At 38.1% G+C, this 9,484-nt stretch overlaps 1 non-coding gene across 1 annotated transcript; it reads right to left on the reverse strand.

Moving 5' to 3' along the window:
• Window positions 1-202: 202 nt before the first annotated feature.
• LOC120857169 lies at window positions 203-309 on the reverse strand. The gene has a single exon (XR_005719626.1). It is a non-coding gene; the product is annotated as a U6 spliceosomal RNA (small nuclear RNA).
• Between the last annotated feature and the right edge of the window lie 9,175 nt (window positions 310-9,484).

Below are 9,484 nucleotides of genomic sequence, written 5' to 3' on the forward strand. Positions count from 1 at the left end.
AACTAAAAAAAAAAAAAAAAAGGCAAAAGATCAATAGAAAGTATCCAATCTAAAGAACCAAGAAGAAAAGCTATGGCTTTTCCAGTAGTCAGGTAGAGATGTGAAAGCTGGACCACAAAGAAGGCTGAGCACTGAAGACTTGATGCTTTTATTTTTTATTTATTTTATTTTATTTTTTTCTAAGTTGCCAACAGCACTTTATAAAAATATGGAACGCTTCACGAATTTGCGTGTCATCCTTGCGCAGGGGCCATGATAATCTTCTCTGTATCGTTCCAATTTTAGTATATGTGCTGCCGAAGCAAGCACGACTTTATGCTTTTAAACTGTGGTGCTGGAGAAGACTCTTGGAGTCCCTTGGGCAGCAAGGAGATCAAAGCAGTCAATCCTAAAGGAAATCAACCCTGACTGCTCATTGGAAGGAGTGAGGCTGAAGCTGTAGCTCCAATACTTTGGCCACCTAATGTGACTCATTGGAAAAGACCCTGATGCTGGGAAAAATTGAAGGCAGGAGGAGAAGGGGGCAACATAGAACGGGATGGTTGGATGGCCTCATTGACTCAATGGACATGAGTTTGAGCAAGCTCGGGGAGATGGTGAAGGACAGGAAAGCCTGGCATGCTGCAGTCCATGGGGTCACAAACAGACATGACTGAGCGACTGAACAACATACACAATGTTTTACTTTTCTCTGGTTCCTTCTGGATTTTATCTTTATGTTTGCTTTTCAGTAGTTTAATATACCTAGTTGTGATTCTCATTGTATTTATCATGGCTGACATTTATTCAACTTCTTGGATCAATTTTTTCATGAAATTCAGGAATTTTTCTAATATTTTTTTTCTGCCCCAATTTTATCTCCTTTTCTTTCTGAGACTCCAATCGCCCTTAAATTAAACCACTTGACATTGTCCTCCATGACACTGAAGTTCTGGTGATCCTTTTTTCTAATCTTTTTTTTTTCTTGGTTCTTTCTTTCTTTATTTATTTAATTTTTATTTTTACTTTATTTTACTTTAGAATATTGTATTGGTTTTGCCATACATTGACATGAATCCGCCACGGGTGTACATAAGTTCCCAATCCTGAACCCTCCTCCCACCTCCCACCCCATATCATCTCTCTGGATCATCCCCGTGCACCAGCCCCAAGCATCCTGTATCCTGTATCAAACATAGACTGGCGATTCGTTTCTTACATGATTCTTGGTTCTTTAGATTGAATACTTTCTATTGATCTCTTTTTTCTTATATTGACACTTTCTTTGGCCGTTTCATATCTGCTCTTAACCCCAGTCAGTTATGTTCATTTCTGATGATTTTCCTTTCAGGTCTAGAATTTCCATTTGGCTGTTTTTAATAGGGCTTCCCTGATGGTACAGCTGTAAAGAATCTGCCTACAATGCAGGAGTTGCCGAAGATGCAAGTTCAATCCCTGAGTTGGGTAGAGGAGCCTGGTAGGCTATAATCCATGGGATCACAAAGAGCTGGACATGACTGAAGTGACTTTCCATGCATGCAAGAATAGTTACCACTTCTCTGCTGAAATTCCACATAACTTCATTAATTATAATCATGCTTTCCTTTGAAAGTCTTTGAAAATATTTATATGGCTATGTTAAAGTATAAAAATGCCAATATCTGGATCACCTTAGAATAAGTTTCTATTAATTACTATTTCTGTTAATCATATGTTCCTGTTTCTTTGTGTGTCTAAAAATCTTTCATCACACTGTAGAGACTGGATATTGTTATCTTCCTCTGAAGAGTTTTTTTTTTTTTTCCCCTTCCTATCAAGGAATTAGCTTAGCTGAATTCACACTCAAGGATCTCTCCCATATGATGTGCAGTAGTTAGTGTCTCTGCTAAATTCTTTCAGACTTCTGTTGCTGCTTTTCACTGGGCTGTTTGGAGTCTACCCCACACATATATAATTCAGGGGTTATTCAGGGTTTGAGCAGAGTTTATATGCACATTTTGGAGCTCCTCTCTTTGCTCGCGCTTTTATGATATGTCTTTTCTCTCTAGCTGTTTTGAAAGTGTGTTAGTTGCTCAGTCGTGTCTGACTTGGTGCAACCCCAAGCTGAAGCCTACCAGGCTCCTCTGTCCATGGGATTCTCCAGGCAAGACTACTGGAGAGGGTTGCCATTCCCTTCCCCGGGGGATCTTCCCAACCTGGGAATTGAACCCAGGTCTCCTGCGTTGCAGGCGCATTCTTTACTGTCTGAGCCACCAGGGAAGCATTAGTAATCCTAGTACTAAGCTCCATTTAGTAACTCTCCGAGCTGGTGAGATCGCTGGTCAGCAGCAAAATCTGCAACGCAGGAGACGTGGACTCAATCCCTCGGGAAGATCTCCTGGAGGAAAAAATGGCAACCCACACCAGTATTCTTGTCTGGAAAATCCCGTGGACAGAGGAGCCTGGCGGGATATAATCCACGGGATCGCAAGACAATAAGACACGACTTACTGACTAAACAACAACAACAGATCTATTTAGATTTCTTATTTTCTCTTGTCCCGCATCTGATAAACTGTGCTACTCAAGGAATTTAAATTGAAAATTTCAAGTTTACTGGCATAGTTGTTTGAAATATTTCTTATTATATACTCTTTTACAGTAAATATTTTGAATTTATATGTAACTGAGTAGGAAACTAGAGAAAATTTCAGAATACCGCCCAAATATAAATCTAAAAGTTCTTTTAAAAATAGTATCTATGACATTTATTTATATTTTTACACTATCCATTTCACTTCAACCTTACAAAATTTAAATGACAAAATTTTTAATTATTTTTTCAAACTATAAAGGTTTTATCTATATAAAATTTCTAATGTTTTAAAATATTATTATCTATAAGTTAAAATATGGTTGAACTTCACCCTTCAAAATTATATATCCTGAAAATTACCTAAACCTTATACATTTCTCTTTAGTAGTAAAAAAGGCCTTTGAAAATGGTACTGTAGTTCAATTACATATGAACTAGAATATATTACCTGAAAAGTGGTTTTCTTGTAAAATCTAGATTCCAGTTTTTCCAGCCAAAAGGAAAAATAGCAAAAAGAGGTTGATTTAAAATCAAATACAAATTTAAAAGGCTAGTTCTGTGAATTTTAATTCTCAAGTTACAATCCAGGGTAACCTCATCTGGGAAGTAAACTTCACTTGATACTCAATAAGAGAAAGTTTTCATACACTTCTCAAGTATCTTTTTGTTCATTCCCTTGTCATTACCCATAATTCAGTTATCACAATGGATCCTTAATTCATTATTTGAAACTTATACTTGGTTTTCTACACTTAGAATAACCTCATGTTTTCTTTTCCATTCAAGCAAATATCAATTTCACCATTCCTGTTTTCTATCAAGGGGTGAGGTCAAATAGGAAGAATGAGGTTAGATCTGTGTCTTCTTCAGTCTAATGAAAAGACTGCTTCACTCTGTCACAAAGGACATTACTCTGTTTTCTTTTTCATAAGTCAGGATTATTGAAGAGTAATTTGCACATAGTAAAACCCACCCTTTTTGGGTACAATACATTTTAAGAGACTCGTACAGTACAGTAGCCACCACCACAATTAAGATACAAAACATTTTTCTCAACCTAAAAGTTCTGTTATGCTCCTTTGTTGTAAAATCCCTCCCTACATTTCCAGTCCACAAATAACCACTAATCTGTTTTTTATCCCTATAAGTTTGCCTTTTCCAGAATGTCATGTAAATACAATGATGCAGTACTTAGCATTCTGAGCCCAGCTTCTTTTACTTGTCATAATGCATTTAAGATTGATTCATGTTGTTACATGTATCAGTAGTTCATACTGCTTCATTACTGAGTAATATTCCACTGTGTAGATGTACCACATTTTGTTTATTCATTCACTAGTTAATAAACACTCTCCTGTCAACAGTTTTTCAGCAGCGAGTTGTAATTTTGGAGTTCTTGTAGGAGAAGATGAGCACACATCCTTCTACTTCACCATCTTGTAGTCTTGTTAAAGCTCAAAGGCTAACAGTTTTGCCAAGAAAATGCACTGGTCATAGCAAACACCCTCTTCCAACAACACAAGAAAAGACTCTACACATGGACATCACCAGATGGTCAGTCCAAAATCAGACTGATTATATCCTTTGCAGCCAAAGATGGAGAAGCTCTATACAGTTGGCAAAAATAAGACTGGGAGCTGACTGTTGCTCAGATCATGAACTTCTTATTGCTAAATTCAGACTTAAATTGAAGAAAGTAGGGAAAACCACTAGACCATTCAGGTATGACCTAAATCAAATCCCTTATGATTATACAGTGGAAGTGAGAAATTTAAGGGATTAGATCTGATACAGCACCTGAAGAACTATGGACAGAGGTTTGTGACATTGTACAGGAGGCAGTGATCAAGACCATCCCCCCCCCAAAAGAAATGCAAAAACGCAAAATGGCTGTCTGAGGAGGCCTTATAAATAGCTGAGAAAAGAAGAGAAGTGAAAGGCAAAGGAGAAAAGGAAAGATATACTCACCTGTATGCAGTTCAGTTCAGTTCATCACTCAGTCGTGTCTGACTCTTTGCGACTCCATGAATCACAGCACGCCAGGCCTCCCTGTCCATCACCAACTCCTGGAGTTCACTCAGACTCACGTCCATCGAGTCTGTGATGCCATCCAGCCATCTCATCCTCGGTTGTCCCCTTCTCCTCCTGCCCTGAATCCCTCCCAGCATCAGAGTCTTTTCCAATGAGTCAACTCTTTGCATGAGGTGGCCAAAGTACTGGGGTTTCAGCTTTAGCATCATTCCTTCCAAAGAACACCCAGGGTTGATCTCCTTCAGAATGGACTGGTTGGATCTCCTTGCAGTCCAAGGGACTCTCAAGAGTCTTCTCCAACACCACAGTTCAAAAGCATCAATTCTTCGGCACTCAGCCTTCTTCACAGTCCAACTCTCACATCCATACATGACTACTGGAAAAACCATAGCCTTGACTAGACAGACCTTAGTCGGCAAAGTAATGTCTCCACTTTTGAATATACTATCTAGGTGAGCGTCTTTTAATTTCATGGCTGCAATCTGTATGCAAAGTTCCAAAGAACAGCAAGGAGAAATAAGGAAGCCTTCTTCAGTGATCAATGCAAAGAAATAGAGGAAAACAATAGAATGGGGAAGACTAGAGATTGCTTCAAGAAAATTAGAGATACCAAGGGAACATTTCATGTGAAGATGGGCTCAATAAAAAACATAAATGGTATGGACCTAACAGAAGCAGATATTGAAAAGAGGTGGGTAGAATACACAGTGAACTATAAAAAAAAGATCATCATGACCCAGATAACCACGATGGTGTGATCACTCACCTAGAACTAGACATCTTGGAGTCCAAAGTCAAGTGGGCCTTAGTAAGCATCACTACAAACAAAGCTAGTGGAGGTGATGGAATTCCAGTTGAGGTATTTCAAATCCTAAAAGATGATGCTGTGAAAGTGCTGCACCAATATACTAGCAAATTTGGAAAACTCAGCAGTGGCCACAGGACTGGAAAAGGTCACTTTTCATTTAAATCCCAAAGAAAGGCAATGCCAAAGAATGTTCAAACTACTGCACAATCGCACTCATCTCACATGCTAGCCAAATGCTCAAAATTCTTCAAGCCAGGCTTCAACAGTACGTGAACTGTGAACTTCAAGATATTCAAGCTGGATTTAGAAAAGGCAGAGGAACCAGAGATCAAATTGCCAACATTCGTTGGATTATCAAAAAAGCGAGAGAGTTCCAGAAAAATATCTATTTCTGCTTTATTGACTATGCCAAAGCCTTTGACTTTGTGGATCACAACAAACTGTGAAAAATTCTTAAAGATATGGGAATATCAGACCACTTGACTCATCTCCTGAGAAATCTGTATGCAGGTCAAGAAGCAACAGTTAGAACTGGACATGGAAAAATAGACTTGTCTGAATCAGGAGATGTCAAGGCCAATTTAACTTATATGCAGATTACATCATGCAAAATGCTAGGCTGGATGAAGCACAAACTGGAATCAATATTTCTGGGAGAAATATCAATAACCTCAGATATGCAGATGATACCACCCTTATGGCAGAAAGCAATGAAGAACTAAAGAGCCTCTTAATGAAGGTGAAAGAGGAAAGTGAAAAAGTAGGCTTAAAACTCAACATTCAGAAAACTAAGATCATGGCATCTGGTCCCATCACTTCATGGCAAATAGATGGGGAAACAATGGAAACAGTGACAGGCTTTATGTTTTGGGGCTTCAAAATCACTGCAGATAGTGACTGCAGCCATAAAATTAAAAGATGCTTGCTCCTTGGAAGAAAAGCTATGACCAACGTAGACAGCATATTAAAAAGCAGAGACATTACTTTGCCAACAAAGGTCAGTCTAATCAAAACTATGGTTTTTCCAGTAGTCATGTATGGATGTAAGAACTGGACAATAAAGAAAGCTGAGAGGTGAAGAATTGATGATTTTGAACTGTGGTGCTGGAGAAGATTCTTGAGAGTCCCTTGGACTGCAAACAGATCCAACCAGTCAATCCTAAAGGAAATCAGTCCTGAATATTCACTGAAAGTACTGATGTTGAAGCTGAAACGACAATACTTTCCCTCTCTCATGGGAAGAACTGACTCATTGATAAGACCTTGATTCTGGGAAAGATTGAAGGCAGGAGGAGAAGGGGACAACAGATGATGAGATGGTTGTATGGCATCACTGACTCAATGGACATGAGTTTGGGTAAGCTCTGGGAGTTGGTGATAGACAGGGAAGCCTGGTATGCCACAGCCCCATGGGGTTGCATGACTGAAGGATTGAATTGACTCACAGAGTTAATGAACATTTGAATAATTTCCATTGTTTGGCAACGCTGGATAATGTGACTATAAACAGCTGTGTATATATTTGTGTGTAGACATATAGCTTCATTTCTCTTGGGTAACTATGATTTGGATTTCTGAGTCATATGGCAATTGCATATTTTGTTTTATGAAAACTGCCAGGCTGTCTTCCAAAGTAGCTATATAATTTGCATCTCCAACAGCAATGTATTAGAGTTCCATTGTTCTGCATTCTTGTTGGCACCCCTTTTCTAATAGGTGGTATCTGATTGCTGTTTAAGTTTGCATCTCCATAATTACTAATATGGTTGAGTATCTTTTTGAGTGCCCTTTGCCATCCACGTATTATCTTTAGTGGAGTGTTTGTTCAACTGTTTTGCTCAGTTTTAATCTGTGTTGTTGGTTTTCTTCTTATTGAGTTGTAAGTGTCCTCAATATATTTTAAATATGTGTTTGAAAGTATTTTCACCTAGTCTATATCTTGTATTTACATATTCTTAAAGTATCAAACATGTTAAATTTTTGATAGTCATTTCATCAAATTTTTCATTTATGGGTTGTACTTTTTATATTTTATCTAATAAGTATTATCTGACCCAGGGTCATAGAGATTTTCTCCTATGTTTTCTTCTAGAATTTTTAAACTTTTAAGCTTTACATTTTGATTGAAATCCATGGACAGAAGAGCCTGGCAGGCTACAGGTGCCATAGAGTTGGGTAGGACTTGAAAGTAAATTACCTCTAATTCTTGGTTTGCTGGTTTGAAAATGGACTGTGATCCATTTTCCAGATATGTTTTATACATAGTTTAATGTATGGGTCAAGATACATTTTGTTTCATATGGATATCTCACTGTTTCATCATCCTTTGCTGAAAAGACAGTTCTTTCACCACTGAATTGCCTTGGCTGATTTCTAAATTCTTCGCTGATTTTTAAGTATTTCATTTCACCAATATCTCACTGTCTTGATAAATGTTGTTTCCTAGTAAGTCTTGAAAACATGTAATGTGAGTCCCCTTTTAATTTTCCAAAGTTGCTCTGATTATTTAGTTTCTTTTATTTTTCTCATAAATTTTAGAGTCAGCTTAAAAAGTTCTAAAAAAAAAAGAAAGAAAAATCTGCTTATTTTGACTGGTTTTGATTGGAATTGCATTAACTCTAGAGATGAATTTGGATGGAGAAAAACTGACCTCTTAACAAGGCTGAGCCTTCCAATTAGTGAACACAATATATCTTTCCATTATTTTAAGTATTTTGTTTCTCCCATAATAGTTTTAGGCCTTTAGCATACAAATCCTACACATATTTTATTAGATTTTTCCCTTAGTATTTCAAGTTTCTACACAGACTCTATATAGGCAATCATGTCATCTGTGATTAGGGACCCTTTTACTTTTTTTCTAACTCATATACCTTTTACTTATTTTTATTGACTTAATGCATTGATAAGGACTTTCAGTATGATGTTGCATCAGAGTGATGAGAAGGAGCATGTTTATTGTATTTCTGATATTAGTATCAGCGTTCAGTCTTTCACCATTAAGTATGATTTTAGCTGTAGCTTTTCCATGGATGCCCTTATCAGGCTTTCCAGGTGGCCCTAGGAGTAAAGAACCCACCTGCCAATGCAGGAGATGCAAGAGACTCAGGTTCGATCCCTAGGTCAGGAAGATCCCCTGGATAAGACCATGGCAACCCACTCCAGTGTTCATGCCTGGAGAAACCTATGGACAGAAGAGCCTGGCAGGCTACAGTCCATGGGGTCCCATAGAGTTGGGCACGACTGAAGCAACTGGAAAGTAAATTACCTCTAATTCCCGGATTGCTTAGAATCTTCATCATGAATGGTGGTTTTGTCAAATGCTATTTCTGCAACTAGTGAACGATCTCATGGTTTTTCCCTTCAATCTGCTGATATGATAAATTATATTGTGTGATTTTCGAATATTGAAGAATTTTGCAGTTCAATGACAAACTCCACTTGGTCATGGTGTATTATCATTTCAATATATAGCTGGATTTTTGTGTTTTTTTTGCCTGTGCTGGGTCTTCATTGCGTTTGTGTGCGTGTGAGTGCACAGGCTTTCTCGGGTTGCAGTGCACTGGGGCTACTCTGTTGTGGTGCTCAGGGTTTTCATTGCAGTGGCTTCTCTTGTTGTGGGAGCAAAGGCTCTAGGCTTGTGTGCACACGATGTCAGCAGTTGTGGCACACAGGCTCAGTAGTTGTGGCTTGCAGGCTCCAGACCATGGGCTTACTGGCTGTGGTACCCGGGCTTAGCTGCTCCACAGCATGTGGAATCTTCCTGGACCAGGGATTGAACCCATGTCACCTGCATTGGCAGGTGGACTTATATCCACTGCACCACCAAGGAAGTCCCTATATTGCTAGATTTTATTTTCTAATATTTTGTAGAAGTTTTTTATATCTGTATTCACAAGGAATATTTGTTTGTAATTTTGTTTCCTTACAATGTTTTTGTCTGATTTTTATATCACAGTAATTAAATTTAGTTTCTCATAAAGTGAGTTGGAAAGTTTTTCTTCTCATTATGTTTTTTTTTTCTCTTGTAGAACTGATATGACATCTTGATAAAATGCAGAATTCACCAGTGAGGCATCTGGGCCAGGAGT

Source organism: Oryx dammah, unplaced genomic scaffold (assembly GCF_014754425.2).
Source record: "Oryx dammah isolate SB20612 unplaced genomic scaffold, SCBI_Odam_1.1 HiC_scaffold_28, whole genome shotgun sequence".
NCBI classification, from domain to species: Eukaryota; Metazoa; Chordata; class Mammalia; order Artiodactyla; family Bovidae; genus Oryx; species Oryx dammah.